The following is a 22,779-nucleotide window of genomic DNA, read 5'->3' on the forward strand; positions in this document are numbered from 1 at the left end:
TAAATAAGATTATAAGTGTCGATCAAATATCATCAAAACATCAACCATGAGTCTAAATAAGTCTATCAAAGCATAAATCAAAATGTGAGTCTAGGAGGGATACTACATCCTCCCCTCCTTTGCCTAGGATTACTCTTGGAAGCTTGAGAACAAATAGGGGTAAATCTCTCTCATTTGAGAAACATCCTCCCATATTACCGAAGAATCATCACTCGGGTCCCATTTTACCCTTACCTGCTCTATGTCCTAACACCTGAGGGTTAGCCCTCAACACTGAAGAATGTGCACAAGCTCCAAAGAAAGTTGTTCATCCTCGACCTGCAATCAATGCCAATCCAAAACATGTGATATATCAGGATGTTAAGGTCTCAATACAGAAAAATGAAACACATCATGGATATAGGACAAGCTAGGTGGCAAGGCAAGGCGATACACTATAGGACAAATCCGCTCCAAAATCTCAAAAGGTCCTACAAATCGAGGCACCAACTTAGAGCCTTTTCCATAAAAGATAGGACTCTTTCACAAACGCACTCTCAAGAACACCTTATCTCCAACCAAAAATTGTCTTTCCACACAATGAGAATCTACATATTTCTTATGTTTGTCCTATGCCACTATCAAATGCTCTCTAATACACCTCACTTGTTGCTCCATGTCCTGCAACATCTCTTAACTAAGGAATACTCTATCCTCCAAACGATCCCAACTCAAGGATGTCCGATATAGTCTACCATATAATGCATGGAAAGGAGACATGCCAATAAAACTATGATAGTCGTTGGTATAGGCAAACTCCACCAAATGAATGTAATATTCCCATCTGGATTGTTGATCCATGACATACATCCACAACATATCCTCCAACACCTGATTAACCCTCTCCGTCTGACCATTTGTCTTGGGACGATATGTTGAACTAAAGTTCAGCTGCACTACTAAGTCATGCTAAAGGGAAGTCTATAATGCTAAAGTGAACACTGGATCACGATCCGATATAATCCGTCGAGGAATACCATGCAACCTCACTACCTACTCCATGAAAATACGAGCCACTGCTGCTGATGTGTATGAAGATTTGATCGACAAGAAATATGTCACCTTGGTCAACCTATCAATGGTGACCATGATAGCATCGTGACAATGTGAAGACACAGACAATCCAACAATAAAATCCATAAATATAATGTCCCATTTCCACTCTGGAACCAAGTTCGACTGTAACAAACCTATCAGATGTTGGTGCTTTGCCTTCACCCATTGACACTCTAAGAAACATGACACATAATCCGCTATATCTCTCCTTATGCTTGCCCAATGATACAACTAACGCAAATGTGTGTGCATCTTCTTGACACTTGGATGTGTTTAGTAATGTGCACGATGGGCCTTTTATAAAATCAATTCTCGTAGACCATCTAAAGGTGGAACATATATACGCCCTAAATATCGAAGAAGATCGTCAGGCTTCAAAGAGTAACTTGCATATCTGTTATCCAAAGCTCTCCCTGGTGCAATCTTTGCTCTGACCTCCTAATACCAACCATCTGATGGAAGAGTACTAAGTATCCTTCTCCTCAAATCTACACTAAGAATCATCATTGAAGCCTCTTGCCTCTTGCGACTCAAGGCATCTCCTACCACATTCTCCTTACCCTGAATGCATATCAACTTAAAATCTATTACAAGTGTGGTTGTCATTGCACCAATAGTTCAACCTGTTAATGCTCGATACAACCACTAGACTTATAGAAACCATAGGAGGCAATTAAGCCATGTCACAAACCCGAGCGTTACGCTGCACAACATGAGAAGACCAAGGGCGCACACCTTGCAACAATCCCCTCCTAGCACAAGCAAGGAGTTTGAACTTGTGACCAATCTCTGATACCACTTGTTACAAGTGTGGTTGTCATTGCACCAAAAGATCAACCTGTTAATGCCCGATACAACCACTAGACTTATAGAATCTACAGGAGGTGATTAAGCCATGTCACAAACCCAAGTGTTGTGTTACACAGCACAAGGAGAGTAAGGGTGCACACCTTACAACAAAATCATACTCATACAAGAACTCCATCCAACATCGTTTCCTAGCATTCAAGTTCGACTACATGAAAATATACTGCAAACTATGGTGATCATTGTGCAGCTTGAATCGGTGCCCGAGAAGAAAATGCCTCCAATGAACCAAGGCATGCACCACTTCCACTAACTCTAAATCGTGAGTAGGATAGTTTAACTCATGATCTTTGAGCTTACGCGACTCGTACATTATCACTCTACCATTCTGCATCAAAACTGCTCCAAGATCCTCCAAGGATGCATTTGTGCACACCACAAAATCACACAAAGGATCTAGCACTGCTAGAATAGGTGTGCTAGTCTGATGCTCCTTAAGGATCCAAAAAGTCATCTCACATTGATCTGACCACACAATCATCTTCCCTTTCCTCTAAAGAGGAGTGATAGGGTGAGCAATCCTCAAGAAATCTTGAATAAATTTGCGATAATAACCTGCAAGCCCCATGAAGCTACGAAGCTTGCCTATATTAGTGGGTGCCAACCAATCCACTATAGCCTAAATCTTAGAGGGATCTATTGCGATACCCTCTCCTGATATGACATGGCCAAGATATCTCACCTTTGTCTGAAAGAACTTGTACTTCACCATATTGGCGTATAATTGATTATCCCAAAGATACTGCAAAACCTACCTCATGTGCTCCTCATGCTCCTCCACTGATCTCCAGAAAACCAATATATCATCCAAGAATACAAGCACAAACCTATCAAGATACGACCTGAAAACTCCATTCATCAAGCTCATGAAAACTGATGGAGCATTAGTGAGACCAAAAGGTACCACTGTGAACTCATAATGTCCATATCTAGTGCAGAAAGTTGTACGATGAATATTCGCCTCGTGAATCCTTAGTCGATGATACCTAGACAAGATCTATCTTGGAGAAGATCTTTGCATCCTTAATCTGATCAAACAAGTCATCAATCGTCGACAAAGGATATCGGTTCTTCACCGTCACCTTATTAAGTTGCCTGTAGGCAATACACAACCTAAGAGATCCATCTTTCTTCTTCACAAACAATATCGAAGAACCTCATAGAGAGACATTGAGGCGAATGAATCCCTTAGCCAATAACTCCTCCAACTGCAATCTCAACTCACTCAACTCCTGAGTAGTCATCCAATAAGGAGCCTTAGATATAGGCTCTGCTTTTGGAACCAAATCTATCCAAAAATCAATGTTGTGCTTCGGTGCCATACCTAGAATCTCACTAGGGAAAACATCTAAAAACTCCTGGAGAATGGGATGATGATGAAAGAGATCATCACGATTCCCTCCTTCATCCAAATCATCCACTCTCACTGCAAACAACTGACATCCCTATCGCATACACCGCTTCAATTGCATAGCGGAAATCATGCAAAGAGAGATAGGTCTCTGAACACCCACTATCTCTACACTCTTCTCATTATCATTTAAACATTGCACCCTCTTGCCACGACAATCAATACTAGCCCGATGAGACTCAAGCCAATCCATGTCTAACACAACACCGTAACAACCCAAAGAGATAACTTTGCTGTCATAGTCGAGACTCACTTTAGAAATGTAATGTTTGAAAGTTTTACGCTGAAAGAGCTTATGTATGGGGATTTTTTTGTCAGTAGAAGTGGGTAAAGCGAAATTAAAATTATGGAAAGATCAAAACCATTTTGAAGATATCCTCTACTAAAATTGGATTCCATGGCCATAGAATTTTTAATTAATCTCGATGTTTAGATAAACATATAAGAAACGAAGATGTTGGATTTCAATTTCAATAGATGTGAAGATATTCGATACCAATTTCTACATCTATTTTGCATTGTGTTGCGGCAAAATGAACTTTGCGTTCACCTATGCCATGATTTCACTGAAAGGATTTCTGAAATACTTCTAGAGAAATCTATTTAAACTAATAAATTGTTATGGACATTAAATTACAATTAAAATACATGAATCAAAGCATCAAGAAAACAACTTCAATTTCATATACACATCAAGAGAAATTGATAGCTATGCGATTTCTGTGTGAATAAAATGGAAGCCCACAATAATGGACAAAATTATAATAGAATAACAACCACCTATGAAATTGCATAACTAATTGGCCCAAAACAACATCCATGCTTAAAAACACAACGTGCCTTGGTAAAACATCCATTCTCAGTTTATTATCTCGAAGAAAACACTATTCAGTTTGAAAAAGTCTATTTGGGTCCATAGCACGAGTCATTGCATATGCAAAATGTTTTGCATGCCTCCTAGTCTTAAATACGACATTCAATACAAACAATTTATTAATGTATTCAGATTTATTTCTATTTGAATTTGGATAATCATTGCGATCAGACGTAATTTCAGGGGCAGAAACACATGGTATACAATGATTTATTCCTTAATGGTCCATGCTGTCAGCCGCCTTCTAGAACCTTCCATCATCTTCTAGAACAGTCAAACACGTTACGTTCCCTAAACCAACCATCCATTCTGCCAAAAAAAAGGCTATATTTACCCAGCAGCTTTTACAAGAAATACATCAAACGCATCATAATTCAAAAACGTAATAGCTTGGACAGAGAAATTGAAGATGACTTCTAAACAGGGCCCCGTATTCGACCGCAGTGATTCATACGGAACAACCTGGGCAGATCAGTGGGATTACAGCGAAGATAGATCTCTTCATCAAGGAAATTCAAACAACATGAAGACGTCAGATAAGGTGAAATCTGCAGCATCTACAGGTTTTGACAAGGCTAAAGTTGGAGCCAAAAAGATTAAGGAGGGTTCCTTCACAGGCATCCGTTGGATTAAGGTGCATTATCAGAAGAGGACCAAGAAATAAATGATCAAAGGACCAAATTTAATACACTCTGTTCCGCTGGGCTGTTCTTTCTTCTTTGGCCTCATTAAATTTGTCTTCCCTTGTAAATTGGGATTCTTTTGGTTTGTATTATCTGAGTATTGCTTTGTATAATGAATTGTTGGGATTTGAATTTTGTGGGTCATATATTCAATACTCAGTCTTGAGAATATCTGAAACTGAGTTGTATTTATGATCAATTATTGGGATTGTATTTTGAGATCATATGTTGAATAGTAAAATTTGAAAATATCTGAAATCAGATTTGTGTTTTAATTGATTGTCTATAATACTTAGAGAACGATGTTACGGTGTCTGGTTATAATGGAAATGAAATTACTGAAATGAATTCTCCTACATACAAAAATTTAACTGAAAGAAGCTTCTAATTTTCAATATATATATTTTTAGTATTCTAATCCGCTATAGAAAAACAAAGGTACAGATACGTTATCGAATTGTTTTGATTAGAAAAATGTTTAAAAAGTCAACAATGGAGATTGAATTTGTTCTCCGGCCTATCGTCCACGTCGAATCCAAATCCAGATTGAATCTAACCGGTTGCTTACGTCTCCAAAATGTTTCAACCAAATAATTTTTTTTTTAGCTGATTAATCCATTAAGTATTGTTTTTCATGTGGTGAGATAGCCTAAAATTGTTTAGTATTGTGATTGAATTTAGATTCTACAGTTGGGAGAGGAAGAAAGCTCCCATAAAGCCCACTTAGAAACTTCTATTGTTGTGATATGGAGGCATGAATCTTATGAGTGATCTTTTTGAGTTCACTTAGTGATGGAGAACCCGTGTTCTTGAAAGAGGGGTCACAAGTTCAAATCTCACAAGGGGTAAGGTATGTACGCCTTGTTTGTAACCCAGTTAGGTGTCTCTCACAAGGAGTACTGGATAGTCCCATATTGTTAAAAGTCATCTATCTGTAGACCCATATAGAAACCACCTGGCATCATGGACCATAAAGCAATCTTTCTTTCTTTCTTTCTTTCTTTCCCCACTATAGTTGAAATCTTGCTAGGTCATAATATATACACAATTGTGCTTATTTTATTGTATGTTGTAGAGACTATATATTGATTTTTGAATGTGTGTGTAGCTTTATAAAAAAGGTTGGTGTTTCTATTATTATTATTTTGATAGTGTTATTATAAATAAACGTTATAATAAAATAGTATATTTTCTATATTATGTAAAATCATATTTAGTTATTTATTCTTCGAAGAAAATAAATGAATGATTATAAAGTGTGATTTAAACTTTTATACAATTTATATGAACACGGAAATTCATCATCTTAAATACAATGATTTCATCTAATCTATCAATATAAAATTTGTTCAATTATTTTTCTATTGATTAATATTTTTTAATTCTTAAGAACTAATATTCTTAAAAAAAAATTATTAATGGTAACAAGAGTTTTTTGAAAGGTCTCCAGCCCTTTTACAAAGTTGTTACCAAATAATGACTAACAAATAGCACAAGTGCATCAAAGCTACCAAGGACAAACCAAAAACACTAAATAATTATATAGCTACATCTAGCAAGTTGCACAACCTTAACCTGAGCATGTGTCAAAGAACATTGTTTGAAAGAAATCTCTTTCTCCTTTGAACTACATTCCAAGAAAATTCATCATCCAAATCTAAAGAGATGGGCTCAAGGAAAGAGTAATGTACAAGGAAAGTAGCACTAATGGATGAAACTAAATGCTTAGTGAAAGTCACAACACCAACCAAAGGAATGACACCAACACAACTTGCTAAAATAGGGGTCAAATCCATAATATGATCTTTAGAACAATGAGAGGCTTAAATTCCTCTAAACAAGAATCAACCTTTACAATATCCACTTAAGATTATAAAATAGGAAGATCTTAAGACCTTAACAATTCGGTAACCAAATGGAAAACATCTTATAGTAAAGCAACATCAACAATGAAAAGGATACCTTTGTAATCATAAATATGACTCCAAGAATATTCTTCCACTTGCAAGAAATAATCTATTAAGGGGGTTTGGATGGATCCAATTCAGCAAAGTTTCAAGCATAGATGGTGTAAGAGAAGATTGAAGTTGAAATGATCCACCTTAACAAATGATCCAATACCAATATGGCAATAATCACATAAAAAGTGAAAAGGAAGAGCTCAAAGGTGAGTCTAAATTGGAAAATAATTCAAGGAATTTGTGAAATGAATAAAAGGTGAAACCCAAGTTTTTAACAATAGATCATGTTGGCTCTAGAACTAAGATCATTCCTCAAGAATAACATTATAATTTAATATCAAGTTAAATAAAACTACAAAGAAACCCTTGGCACTTGGGTAGATTTTAGTTTTTATTTCTATAATAGACAATTCTATTGCTAAAAAATTAATCAATTTAGATTATATATCTAAGGATAAAACATATCAAATCTACAAATTACTCCATTTTGGTAGAAAACAAATACATACTCCATTACAACTTGTCCCCTTACTACTCCCAAATTCCTAAACACTAAAAAAAGAGAGATTAAAGATCTTGACATGCTATTACTAACAAGTAATGAAGTGGCATAACAATATGTGACCACAAACGTATTCATTGTATTAGACCCAACCAAGCCCCAATTCCAAAGAGTGAAAACTTGCAAATAATATCACATACCATTATCCTTATACCAACACCTCAAAGTTCTAAGCTATGACAAGAAATATATCCTTCACAAATTCTTAATTTAATATAATTAACAAGATTAAACCCTTCAATATCATAGATCAAATAAGACATATAATTAGCATATAACCAACATTGATGTAAGGCTCTCTAAAACAAAAGAAGGTCAAACTCAAATCCATTCCATAACCAAGAATAAATCCAACAACGTCTCCTAAAATTTTCATAACTATCATCATATATTAAACTCATATGCACAAGGAGATAACCATGCCAAACATTCCTCAAATGAACCCTCTAAAAATAACAAGCATAGTTCAAAATGATCAACCAAATGTACCAATAGTAGAGAATAAGATTTCTCCTTCGAGATACACAATGCCATATTGACTCTCGCCTTGAATAATATTCTATGTACCTATCCATCTTGAAATCATGTCCATATCTAGGTGAAGGCTCTTCAATATTCCTACTAAAACCTCTCAAGACTAACCATCTCAATAAAAGTCTTTAATACCCAATAGAACTCTAGCCTCACCTAAGTCTCCATGTATCCATGATTACCTCTAATAAAACAATATTTGATAGAATTTAAATTCAATATTTCACTATCATGAGCTATATAGATCATCGTCAAAACTCCCACAACATGTTTGTAGAATCTAGGGACACACCAGGAAATATTGATATAATATCTCCTCCTAAGAGATCACATGCTCCAATGAAAATATCCTACTCTTGAAAGTAGGTATATATACAATGTCAAAAGGTTAAATATTTAGAATTATGTCACAATTGTGATCAACAAAAATATTTCAACCGAAATGGTTTTAGAAAAAAATTAACTTCAGACAAAACTACTTGGAACCTATTTGACATAAACAGTTTTGGGGAGAAACCATTTCTCCCAAAGCTATTGAATGGCTATAATTTAATTTTAAAATGCAAACTAGGTTGAATTTACATATTTTATTTTATCTAAAATATTTTTTAGTGAAATTATTAATCACCAAAATACTTTCACTCAAAATTGTTTATGTGGTAGCCTAACCCTCTTTTGAGGTAAATTCACCAAAAATTTAACTTCAAATCAAGAGAATTCTCCAACGAATGGTACTTTCATGAAAGTATAAAAAAAACTTATTTTATAAATCTTGTAGTTAAAAATAGAGGTATGTATGTATGTATGTATGTATGTATGTGTGTATGTGTGTATGTGTGTATGTATGTATGTATGTATGTATGTGTGTGTGTGTGTATGTTTGTGTGTCTATATGGAAATTAGATTCTAGGCCTATAAATGCAAACTCAGATCTCAAATCTCAATTACATAACATTGGAACTCAAATAGATTCATCTAAAATCCTAATAGGAGAGTTAAAAACTTGGTTTTATGTTTCTTTGTCACAATAGAATTTAGATTGTGAAGTGTGTGTGGATGAACTAGGTTAAATAATAGAAAAAAGTTGACTTTTAGAAATAATAATAAATTATAAACAAAAAGCATCATAATAGGTGAGATTTGGAAACAAGATACAAAGAGGAACCTATTACTAAAAATGCTAGACAGGTGTGTTGGGCGCCCTAGTACAAGGGGTGACCAAACTGATAGAAAGGGGAATAAATGTAGTCAATAATTTGTATAAGCCTATCTCCAAAAAATATAGCTAGAAAGTTTCAGACACTAGAGTTGGGCACCCTAGTCCTTGTGTTTCTGCCTATTCAAACTCTAGGACTATCAGTCACTATTTGCTCTACTCATCTATAACCTCCTCTATTGTCAAATCTAAACCTGCACACACAAAATGGAGAATAATGGTTGTGATATATATGGGCTTGTCTAATTCAAATCTTGTGTTAGTGTTCCCACCTCATCAACAATTATGATTGATGAAAAATAGAGCTTATCTGAAGGACAAAGGCTAAATAAAAAAAAATGCTTAACTTATGTGGTGTTAGATGTTATTCTTATGTTTCTTATTTACAGTTCCATTCACTTTTTCTCCTCTCTTATCCATGTGATGTAATTTTCATTTCAATGATGTTTATGTTCATCAAAGATAGGTTTATTGTGCATGTTAATGTGCTTTAATTTACACATGACAATGAAGATGAATATATCAATGGTTTCTCATATTTAAGGTAGCTTAACTTTTGGATTTGCATATATTTAGAGATTTCCACACTAACATGGTATAAACCTTGAATATCATCAATGTTATCATTATATTAGAGGATGATAATATCTTAGTAATTTCCCAATATTTGGTATCAGAGCTTAAGATGTTTTCATGGTTTGCATGTGCATGTATTTGAGTTGTGTGTACTTGCATATTTCTTGCATGTGCTTAAGTGTGTAGGATTCATGGAAATTTGATTTTGATTTCTAAAAAGCTTGTGGGAATGTGTTAGAAGGAATTGCTGATTGTTGGAGGCTTGTGGATTGTAGTAGATGTTTTATGTGTTAATAATTTTGGACATTCCTCTATTCTTATTTCTAAAAATATTGGAGGAGTCTATTATAAGGAATTACATATTATTGGATTCTTGTGGATTGTAGTGGATTTTTCTATAGATCTCTGAAAATGGATGCCATAAAATCTAAGTTTCAAATGGATATTGTAAATGGGATATATGGAGGGAATTTGAAGTTCATGGACATTTCACTGGGAGTTGATCATAAGTTTTCTTCTTATATTGCGGTGATCTACAACTTCAACTTAGAAATATGCAATTCTCCTCTTGCATGGTAGTTATGTTCTTTTCTCTTTTCGTTGTGTGTAGTGAAAGGATGCGCATTCTGGTTGTGTGCTTTTAGCCTCCTAGTCACATATCAAAATACATACTATTTGCAATATAGTATGGAGTACTTATGTTGGGTTTATGGTTTGATCTCGTGGAAATGTGAAAGGTTTGTATGATTAACCATTGGTTGCCTATATGTTATGGATCTAATATGATTTATATAATGTAAGCTTATGAACACCATATTTTATCTTCTTATTGTGAGTTGTGGAGTTGATTGTTGTATGAGTTGAATTATTTTAGGCAACTTGGTAGGTTTTGTAAATTTCCTATTTCTAAAAGTTGTGGGTTTGTAGACCAAGAGTATTTCTATAGATTAAGATGAATTTTTTTATGATGTGAATAATCTGATGTTTAAATAGATTTAGATTTATAGAGATTGTTTTAAAAGTTTAACATGTTATTTCTAGGGTATTTCTTATAGACATGCAAATAAAATCAATTAAGCAATCATGATAATCATTTTCTTGCATCTACATTGATTATTATTATTAGCTAGAATTCCTATAGCTACTTGGCTAAGCTATGTCTTTGCTCAGGTTTCTTTTTCCATGGTCTCCACCCCTACTTCTCTAATAGAGATAGAGACTCTTGCGAGTTCGATGGCTATTCATTAGAGTTGTTGGCTTTTGAATACTCTCCCGGTTGACTCCCCTCCTTGTTTAGGGGTGTTTGTAAGGAGGCTCTTCTTATTCTTCATTTAAATCATCTTATTGTTTCTCCTATAGAGATGGAAATTTATCTTGTAGGAGATATTGGAGTCCTTGATCTACATTATAAGCTTCTTCTTCATTTTGCATCCCTATCAATCCTATTAAGGTGGCTTTGATGGTGGGTTTGATCAAAAATGAAGATGGATTATTAGAGTGGTAGTTCTCACTATTTTTCTCCTAGTCTTTCCTCTTGAGCATCCTCTAGAGGCGGTATTTTCTCTATTGGTTAAGGCTAGGTCCCCTTCTCACCATTGGTTAGAGGCTTTTATGGCCTTCTCAGTTCTTTCTATTTCCTTCCTCTTCAATTATTTTAGTAAATTCAGTTATGGTCCTTATTTGGTGTTTTGAATGGTTATCCTTGCTCCTATTCCTATGCAGGTGGACTCCTTGGAGGTTTTTGTTGTTTATGATCCCACTATGGGAACTTTGATTGTTGAGTTTACTGGGATTTTTACCCAGATTTGGTGGTGTTTGGATAGAAAAAATTTCTAGTCAAAGGTTTTCATGAGAGGTTGTCCGAGATCAATTTTTCAAGTTTACTCCTTCTCCTCTTGGTTTGGATGACTACTTTCTTATTCTTTTGTTATCCTAGCATCCATTTCCTTCCTCTCCTTGTCTCAATTGAAAGCTAGTTTTCTTTTTTTGTTTCTTTTGGGATTTTTTTTATCTCATTCCCTATCTAAGAATGTCTCAGCTCATGGCACATTCCCTTTTGAAAAAGGTTTCAGGGTCCCTTTCAAAGCCCGTTGGTTATGAAAGTCTTGGCTTTTTTTCAAGGTCAGGACCCTTGCTCTCATCAGTTCATTTCTATGAACAAAAGCTTTTTTTAAAGGCTTCTATTCCTTTTTGGTTTTGGTAGTCTCATTACTTGTGAGATCTCTCTTATTTTCCTAGTTGGATATTGTGTAAAGGGTTCGGACCTAATCCACATTTTTAGAACTATTAATAATTAAATATATTCTTTTGATTAATCAAAACTTGTTTCAATTATTATAGAGATTTCAATAACAAACTGTCTTGAAAATTTATAAATATTGTCGTTCCATTTGTATCTTGTGGTACCCATGTTTCTAAAGTACAAATTTTCTAGAGAAATCTTAAATAAATTTGTGAAATAAGAATATGGTCTAATTTTTCTTTAATTTTTTTGGTTAAAAAAAAAATTAAAATGAACAATGTCATATTATAAATTATAAAAATTATATGCAAATAGATGGAAAATATAGCTAGCCATCACATACACTACTTGATATATAATTAATAGTTATTTAAAAAGGATGCCTTGCTAGTTTTCATATAATCATAAAAATGCCTATGTTAGTTTAGGAAACTTTAAGTCCCATACCATGACAAAAATAAAACCCTAAAATGGGGAGTCAGAGAAAGAGTGGGTCGGGAGCTAGGGTTTTGGAAAGCGAGGGAGATGCAGGGAAGGATGGTGAGACAAATGATTATGGCAGGGGTTCGAGACCTCTATTCTCTATTGCAGCTATAGTGTTTTGGATGTATTCTAGCAATAAGCGTGGGTTTGATTTTTCACTGCCTTTCATGGATTTTTCTGAGTGGAGGCTCATTAGTATATAGGTATTCTTTCTTTCTAGTTTGTCTCTACCTGGGTGGGTTGGTGTGACTAGTTCCTTCATTGTTTGGCCAGTGTGTAAAAAAAATTTGGTGGGTGGTTGCTTTTTGGCTACTCTATATCTGCTTAGGTTGTCTATACCTTGCATCTCATGGTGATGATTCACATGGTGTGTATTCTACTTATGTTGGTGGATGTTTTGCCTCATGTTGTCTTCGTTGTGCCTTGCCCTAGTTTTAGCGAGTGTTTCAAAGCAGATGTTGCCTCTAGTTTTGAATGTGGCTCTATTATCTAGCTATATGGGGTCGAAGCTTTCTTGGGTATGTGTGGGATCATGAGGGGCCAAAAAGTGGTGGTATTGAAAAATATCTATAACTTTCAAATATTATCACAAAATTTTAATCTGAAATGTGTGTCACTTTCTATGCTTTGTATACTATAGGATTAATAAAAATAAATTTAATAAAGCTTTGATCAAGTTATGGTGGTCAGACATACGAGTTTTTTGTATTTTTAAAAAGTTGTAGTAAAAAAATCATAAATAATTATTTATTTAAAAAAAATACAAAACAATGTGTCACATCCAAACAAGAGTCTTCTACTTATATCTAAAATCTTATAAAAAATATTATTATTTGATTGTGGTTAGGGTGGTTAGACAGACACTTGGTTCTTATCTTTTTCTTCAAATTTTAATACTACTGCATTGAAATTTCAATTTCTTGTCAAATAGATTTTTTTTTCCAAAAAACAACTAGTAGCTTAGAAACAACATTCAATTTTCTAAAGATTCTATTCTTACATAGTTTTGAAATAATATTGGTAACTTTTTCAATTTTTTTATTTCAACTTGCCTAACTCTATTTTTCTGATTTCCTTTGCCACTTAAGGGCATGTTTGGCCCACCACAATCCTGCACGTACCCTCCTCCCCCCTCTTTTGACACCCCTGTTTTTTATCGTTGTTGTTGGGTCTTCAAGGTGTTTGGAGGATGTCCAATACCTCTCCAATAGTGGGTGGGTGTGGTTTATGTTTGTAATGACCTCTCTCTGCACCTTGAGTCTTTTCATTGCCCTGCTCTGTGTGATTGTGAATCCTCTATCGGTATTTGTTGAGTGATTGTTTGCAAAGGGTGTTGTTCACTCTCGATAGTTTAGATCAATGCCTATTGGATCTATGAAGATAGTTGTGGCCCCTAACACTTGGTTCTTTCAACACAATCCTTGTGCCTTCCGCAACGGTCATTTTTGGCTAGGGGTTTCGTATGTTTGGGGTTCCCATTCTATGGGGGTCACTGAGGGATGTAGCCCTCCTTTTTCTTTATGTAACCCTAATTGGATTCTAGGTTCTTGGTGCCCTCTTCTGATCTCAAAGGGTCCTTTGTACTTTTACAAGGTCTCCCTGCAAAGTCTCCTTTTGAGGTGGATCTCACTTTGGGGGATGTTGATTCAAGTCTTTGGGGTTTTGTGGTCTAAGAATTTCTCGGTGGAAGATGGATTTTCTATTGAATTTGGTTCCTTACTGCCATTGATAGGTTGGATGTGGTGGTGTGTTGAGGGTTGGTTACCCTGTAGGCAATTAACCAGAGAGGGCTCTTTTCCCTTATTACATGTTCATGTGGTTGTTTTTCGACTTCTTCTGGGGGATGTCGTTTTCTTCCTAGGTTTATACTCTTGGGTTGTTTACGCTTCTTTCTTCTTCAATCTATGCTCTCTCCCTTTGTACTACAGATAGAGGACCTATTGACGTGTTCCATGTTACCATGTTTGTATGGTTTCCTACCATAATAAGGACTAGGGATTCCTTTTACAACCTTCTTGTATCTTTCCTTGGCATTGATATTTTTATTTTAGGGGTTTTTGTCCAAGAAATGGTTCGGAGTTCTATCCTAAAACCCCTTTGTTTTGATTAAGTGATTTTGGGGTTCAAGACCCTTGTTCTCGTCGGTTGGTTTCTCCAATCAAATGGCTCATTTCAAAAAAGGTCTTTCCTTTTTGGTGTTTTTGCCTTGGTGGTCTCACTACTTGTGAGTTCCTCCACTGTGTGCACCTGTAGTATGGTTATGTAAAGGTTTAGGCCTATCTCGCTTTAATTAATTGAAACTTTAAGTCTTATAGCTCCACTAAATCAAAGCTTATAGCTACATATTTGGGAATCCCATTTTACAATAAATGATTCATTTTAACCTTGTAACTATATTTTGTAATTCAATAAAATTATTATCAGTACAATCAAAATCCCACTCCCTTTTATGAGACAATATCCTTAACAAAATTTTAAGATTAACATGAAGAACACTATTCAAAATGTTCATCTCTAACAATTTTATCTTCTACTAGCATTATTACTTAAATACCTTTTATTGAGGATCTAGTATCAATGATGTACGCATTGCTATGTTTTATTTTAAGCAAAATGCATGAAGCATATATATAAATATAAATAAAAGGGAAAATATAGAGTTAACATAACAAAATACATAAATAAAAACTAAACCATCCCAAGCAAAGAAAGGGAGAGGGTGTCAACCCTAATATAGTCAAAAAATACATCCTAAAAAAGAACCAACCAATTCTATGAGGGAACAAAAAGGCCACATCCGCACTTCATTGCATCATTTAAACACATAGTGTGCCTATTGGATTAACATATGCCAAATGCAACATAGAAGCAATGATTGCAGATGCTACATAGTACATTTTTGTCATAACCCATAGAGTAAAATAAATGTGCTTATTTCTTCTTTAGAAACCAACAAAACTGATGCTAAAGTCTTATAAAATGGACAAATACAATCTCATCAAACGTTGCCTTCCATCCCCATAACACAATCTAATTCTTTATTGTTGTAAGTGACTCACAAGTGAGATAAGTGTTTATGTTTTGATCACTACAAACCCTTTTCATCTAATGATATCTAAGGTAGGGAAAATAATGGTGTTACTAAAAAAAATTATAGGGCTTATTATATAAGGGTTAATGTTTTGAAGTTCTTTATACCTTTGTTAAGTCTAAAAATTTTCATTAATGAAAATCATTTGTTGATTTGATTCTATGAGACCTTCCAAAATTTTAAAATATGATATTAAATAATACATATAAATAAATTATCCTGCCAACCATGCATTATTCATCTCTCCCACCCTAAAATATCCCAATATAGGGGAGAGGACCCAAAAGATTAGCACCCTGACTTCGCGCTTTTCAAAATCTTATGTGGAAATTTCAAATCACTCTCAACTTTTTACACCAACTTACTTAGCAAGTCCCCTTCTTATAATTAAGGTTTCAAGGTCACATCATCAAATATGATGCCACATTAGTATGCATTTTGCTAAGGTGTCCAAAAAGGCCTAAAAAAAGTGAGGCTGATACTTGTGCACTAAGTCATGTTTTATTGGTGAGTTGATGTGGCATCACATGATTTGTTGCTTTCTAGATGTAAGGAATGTATTCAATTATGAGCAGTTATCATCAACAATAACAACTTTAAAATCAAAACTATTGGTGTAATATTGTCAAAAATATTGGACATTAAATCAACAAGTGCTATCACAACTGATTAGAACACGCTCAACTCGTTGATCCTCTCCCCTGAAAAGGTGGGTCATAACTACCCTTTTTAAAGCTGAATATGTTGTTGAACATGAGAACAATATTTTTTATTATCTAGAAGGAAAATATAAAATTAACAACTATATTAAGTTTTTAAAAGTCTAATTGGATCCATAGCAAGTGAGGCAAAGTCATATTGTGCGTAGGGCACAAGTAATAGCACATGCCAAATGTTGTGCATGCCTCCAAGTCTTAACTACGACATTCAATAAGACCAATCTATTAATGTGTCTCAAGATTTATATTTGAATTCGATTGTGTGGGGGATTTTTTTATCCATATTTAATCATAGTGATCAAACTGTAAAATCAGGGGCAGAAACTTGTGGTATACAAAGAGTCATTCCTCGGTCCATGGCATCAGCCGCCTTCTAGAACCTTCTACCATCTTCCTCCTCAACAGTCAAACACCTCAAGTTCCCTAAACCAACCATACATTCTGCAAAAATAAAGGCTATATTTACTCAGCAGCTTTCACAAAAATACAACAAATGCATCATAATTCATTCACGTAATAGCTTCGACAGAGAATTTTTTAATGGCTTCCAAACAGGGTCCCGTATTCGACCACAGTTATTCATACGGAACAACGTGGGCAGATCAGTGGGATTACAGCGAAGACAAATCTCTCCATGAAAGAAATTCAAACAACATGAAGATGTCAGATAAGGTGAAATCTGCAGCATCTACAGGTTTTGACAAGGCTAAAGTTGGAGCCAAAAAGATTAAGGAGGGTTCCTCCACAGGGGGTAAAAAGATTATTCGTTGGATTAAGGTGCAGTATCAGAAGATGAGGGCCAAGAAATAAATGATCAAAAGGGACTAAATTCATAACACACTATTCATCTGGCCTGTTCTTACTTTTATGGCCTCATAAAATTTGTCTCACCTTGTAAATTGCAATTCTTTTGGTTTGTATTATCTGAGTATTGCTTTGTATAATGAATTGTTGGGACTTGTATTTTTTGGTCATTTATTGAATACTCAGTTTGAAAGTATCTGAATTTGGGATGTATTTTAATCGATTGTGTATGATCAATAGTTGGGATTTGTATTTTTCGGTCATATATTGAATATTAAATTTTGAAAATATCTGAAATTAGATTGTGTTTAATGTTTAGAAGATGATGATATGTTGTCTGGTTATACAGGATATAAATTTATTGAAATGATTCTCCTCCATATAAAATTTAACTGAAAGAAGCTTCTAATTTTAAAATTATATCTTTTTAATATTGTAACCCACTATAGAAAAACAGACACAGATACGTAATCAAATTGTTTTGATTAGAAAAATGTTTAAAAGGTCAACAATAGATATTGAATTTGTTCACTGGTCTATTATCCACGTCGACTGTAAATCCAGATTAAATCTAACCGAAAATGTTTCAATCAAATAATTTATTAATGTTTTTGCTGACCAATCTATTAAGGATGGTTTTTTCTTTTTTATGGAGGTTCAAACCTGTGAGCATGACAGTCATTAAGAATGATTTTTCATGTGGTCAACTCGCCAAAAAATTATTTATAATTGTGATTGAATTTAGATTCTCCAATTGAAAGGAGGAAGAAGGTTCCACAAAGCCCACTTAGATGATTATTATTGTGATATTGAGGCATGAATCTCATGCCAAATCCTTCACCACTATAGTTGAAATCTTGTTAGGTCGTATATACACAATTGTGCTTAACTTTATTATATGTAGGAGAGGCTAGATATTGATGCTTGAATGTATGCATATTTTATATAAATGTTGTTGTTTTGATTATTATTATTTTAATAGTATTTTATAGATAAATTCTAAGGTAAAATAATATATATTTTTTATATTAATACTTGAAATCATATTTTATGATTTGTTATTAGGAAGAAAAGAATAAATGAATGATTATAAAGTGCGATTTAGATTGTTGATCTAAAACAATTTCACATAATTTACATTTACAAATATTCATCATCTTAAATGGTTTTTTATTAAGGTAAGTGGGGAAGGCCTCAAACCTATTTTAGATTAGAAACAAAAATCATAAAAAGAGGCCTGGAGATCAAGCTAGCAACCACTGTGGACAAAGTAGTGTTTTGACAGGGCCCAGAACCTTATACAATAAAATGAAATCTCAAAAAGATGACAAGGAACAACCCAGAGAAGAGACAACACAACTACATCAAACAAACAACTATAGCTGCACACAACAACAAATCAGAACAAAATAGAGCAAAACAAAAACTACATAACTTCACACAATCTACATTTTGAAACATCCATAATCTTAAATGTTGTGATTTCATCCATACAAAGAGGAAACTTTTCCATGAAAAAATGATTTTAAATATGATATGCTTGTTAAAAAATTTCATGTCAGATAAAAATTTATAAACATGTGCACGTACCTTTTTTAATCAACCCTAAAATATGGTCATAATCACTAGAAATCAAAGGAATGTCTTCAAAGCTTTCATCTTCATCTTCATCATATTTGTCAATAACAACTAGTGGCACCAAATTCTATTCATTAACATATTCAAGCTCTTGGTTGATGATTTTTCATAGTTATCCAAAATGTATTCACAACAAAAACATGATTAATCCCTAGTGTACAATGTCCATGGGTGATTATCTATACTCATGATAGAATGCAAAGATCTTGTCTTCTCTACCCTCTTGCACCCATGCATTATTCTTCTATCCACACCTTGAAAATGTACATGTATAAATATTAAACATATTTAATTTAATACTAAACTTAATGTAGCATCCTAAATTATACTCGCTTATAATTTTGTCCTCACCTAGGCCTCACTTTGGCATTCCGACTTTCAATGCCTGATTGCAGTGATGATTCTTTTCACACCTCATTCCAATCTTACATTTTTATCATCTATCTAGTTCCATCCCCATTCTGGAGTCCTGATTTTCAAGACCAATCCATACCATGCCCTAGTCCTCTTAATCGGTCCCTAAATTGGGGCCTCACAACGGTCATCTCAAATGAGCAGGAAATTTTCTCTCATGTCGTCATTTTCTAGAAATTCAATTTTTTTTCAAGTAAACAAGTATAAAAGGAGGTCTACCCCTCTCATTTGAGACCTAACAACTTGTATGATCTCAATTACACTTTGGGAAAATTTAATTGAAGTGAGCAAGTAACTAATCATTCATCAAGCATTAGAGAAGAAGTGAACTCAAGTTCAGGTATATAAGATGGCATCTATGATCAATGTAAGACACTCTATACATGAAACCCTAAAACCTTTGTGAAGGTCAAAAAAAAACTTCTTCAAGGTATACATTGTTGTTTGAAGCATTTGAAGCAATTTCAGCCTTTCTCTCAAAAGGAAAGTATTTCATTATAGTCTTTCATTACATTTATCAATTCAATTTTATGGTTAACTCCAAAACTAAGGTTTGACCTAAGGAAAACATGTATTCCCAACATCTTTCCCTCTTTTTCTGTGTCCAGAAAATGGGTGCAGAGACATACTTAGGGAATCCAATAGTGTTGACAACGACGAACAAGTTCAACTTTCAATGATGAAAAATTAAGAGGACCGAGGTGGATCTATGCTACTGGGTCCCAAAAAATTAGGTTAAACTTCTGAGAATGGGTTCTAAACATCTTCTTTTGCCCATATCTCAATTGGTGGTTCCATGGAGCATTTGTATCTTACTATATTTATTCGTTTACTTCAATTGTTCATGGTTTTGCCCTAATTTTATAAGTACATTATGAATTCAACTAAGAAAGAGGATAATTAATACAAACTAGTTGAATCCAATTAGAATCTCAAACCTTTCCCCATTGGGATTGAGCCTAGATCTATTGGATTCAACCCTCTTTCAATATAATGGTATTAATTGGGTTATTTTAGTGGATTTACTTAATAAAACCCTAATTTCTAATTTTCCCTCCATTACATTTTGGTGAACCTGACATCCTTCATTCTTAATTCTAATTTGTTTTCTTAGATCTAATGTTGTATGCATTTTAAAATTCAAATTTCCACTCATAGTTGTAATTTTCAATTGAGTTACATAATTTTAGAGGTTAAATTCACAAAAACTCTAATTTATTATTCTAAAATAACTTGTGGGTTGCATAATTTTTCAAGTGTATTATCAGATCTAATTATTATGAAATGTTATGTTATGATTTAAAGGAATTTATTATTCAAAATCACAAATCAAATTTCTTAATCAATTGGTTAATCTTGCATTGCTGAATCATAGTTTCCAATTTTTGCATTCCAATTTCCCTCCTTTTTGCATGGATTTTGTCACCATTAGTCCTACATATAATATTCCCATGAGAAGAAGTTGTAGACTTAAGGCTTCCCAAGATTTAAACACCAACGATATGGAACCTCAGTTGGATCACTTGTTCCATGAGAATGTTGGTGCTTTCTCTAATCCAACAAATGACACCATTTATCCCAATTCTCCTCATAATTCGCATGATGTGGGTGAATCACTAACTAGGGTTACCATTGACCAATTGGATAAGATTGACAATGAATTTGAAATTTTTTAATGTAACTGATGAGTCAACAATATTTGAAAAGCAAGGCAATCCCTTTGCTTGAAGGATAAAAAAAATGGTGCAAAGTAATAAAACAGGTGTTGATTTGTTGTGTAGCCTTGCTCATATTGTTGACACTAATATAATGTCAATCAAAATTTGTGTCGAAGTCCTTGGTTACTCTCAACCCACTAGCCAAGTCAATCATTCTATTCTTATGCATGCATCCTTGCCTAGTGCGCCTAAATTTACATCTTATACCATGGCTACTTCTACACAAAATGTTAATCCTACACATGTGGGAAAATGCACAAAGTTGTGGTACCAAAAAGGTGCCACACTTTAAAAAAAAATCAAATCTCCATAAGTCATGCGCCTTTTTTTTTTTTTAAAAACAAGAACCTGCAAGCCCGTGTTTTGGCATTTTTGTGCATTTGTGTTGCACTTGCCCTTTGTAAACGCAAGATATTGGGCCCTAAGTTATCCATTTCTCATAAAAATGTCACCACGACATCGAAGAGCTCGAAGAGGTATGTATTTTTGTTTTCTTATTGTCAAACTTTTATTAAGTTGAAGATTAGACTAGGTTTCTTGATTTAAATTTATTTTAATTGTCAGGAATTGTGACTCCTCAAGAAAGTCTTGAAAACACTCAATCATCTCCTCATGAAGACCATATTGAAGAACAAGCACATCAAGAACCTTTTGCAATCCGTATACATCCCATAGGTACACAAGAAAACCTATTAAGTCAAATAGAAAATAGCCAGAAAGAGCTTGAAGATTTAATAACAAGGCTAAAAGATCCCACTAGAATGAACTCTCATAGGACAAACCTTGTTAATTCTCTGCAATCTATTGTATATCACATACAATAAATGAGTGGGAAAATCAATTATTGGTCCAATGAAAAGGAAGAACAAAAATAATTTTATGTCAACAAATTATCATATGTAGCAGTGAAGAAAAAAAAATAACAAATTTGACTTGTGTGCCCTTTTTACGGACCCCCAAACGAATCAACCTTTACACCCTGGATGCAGGAGGTTCCATATCCATTGGTGTCACCATGAAGGGATTAAGAACAATTTATGGGATAGGTGGTGGATGGTATTTGATTAGTCCCCATGGAATAATCACGAGGTACCCCAATACTTTTTGAAGAAACTGTACTGTGAGTTTTTTCTTAATGAGATCCCAAACTATTTTGATTTTCTAGATTTCCAAGGTAGTCATGGGGGCTCCTCACATGATAGAGTGGGTGCACAGCGTGACCCAAATCTCCCACCAAGACACTTGGCCCGACCTATGGTGGAGCATGTCATTATTCCTTCTGTAGTCACATAAATCTGTCCATTTTAATTAAATGAATATTTGCTATTTATTTAATTAAAAATCCACTAGCCATCAGTTAATTAAATTAATATTTAATTAATTCATCTTCAAAACATTCTCCTATTAATGAAATAAATTATTCAATTTATTTTAATTAATTCATTAAACCAAATTCACACTCAATTAAATGAATAAATATATTTATTTAATTTAATCCTCTTTCCTCTTTTAAATAAATTAAATAAAACATTTATTTAAATCATTTATTCCCCCCACTTGCATTTCCCTACAAATGCAAGTTGCAACCACAAGTTGAAATAAATTAATTTTATTTTAATTAAATTTCTATTTTCCCTCACCCACCAAATCCACTTGCACTCCTAAACCCCCTTCTAGATTCTTCTAAACCCTTCCTAATTAACCTAATCCATCCCCTAATTATTGTCACATTCCTAAGCAACTTGGAGTCACCTCTCAAAGACTTCAAAGTCTTTGAAAAACATTTAATGCTTTGTGTGTTCAACAAGCTAACCTCTAAAGTCTTCCAAACCATTAATGGCTCTTACATGACCATTTATGGTTAACCCCTAACTCAACCCTCATGTGACTCATG

Source organism: Cryptomeria japonica, chromosome 10, assembly GCF_030272615.1.
Source record: "Cryptomeria japonica chromosome 10, Sugi_1.0, whole genome shotgun sequence".
NCBI lineage: Eukaryota > Viridiplantae > Streptophyta > Pinopsida > Cupressales > Cupressaceae > Cryptomeria > Cryptomeria japonica.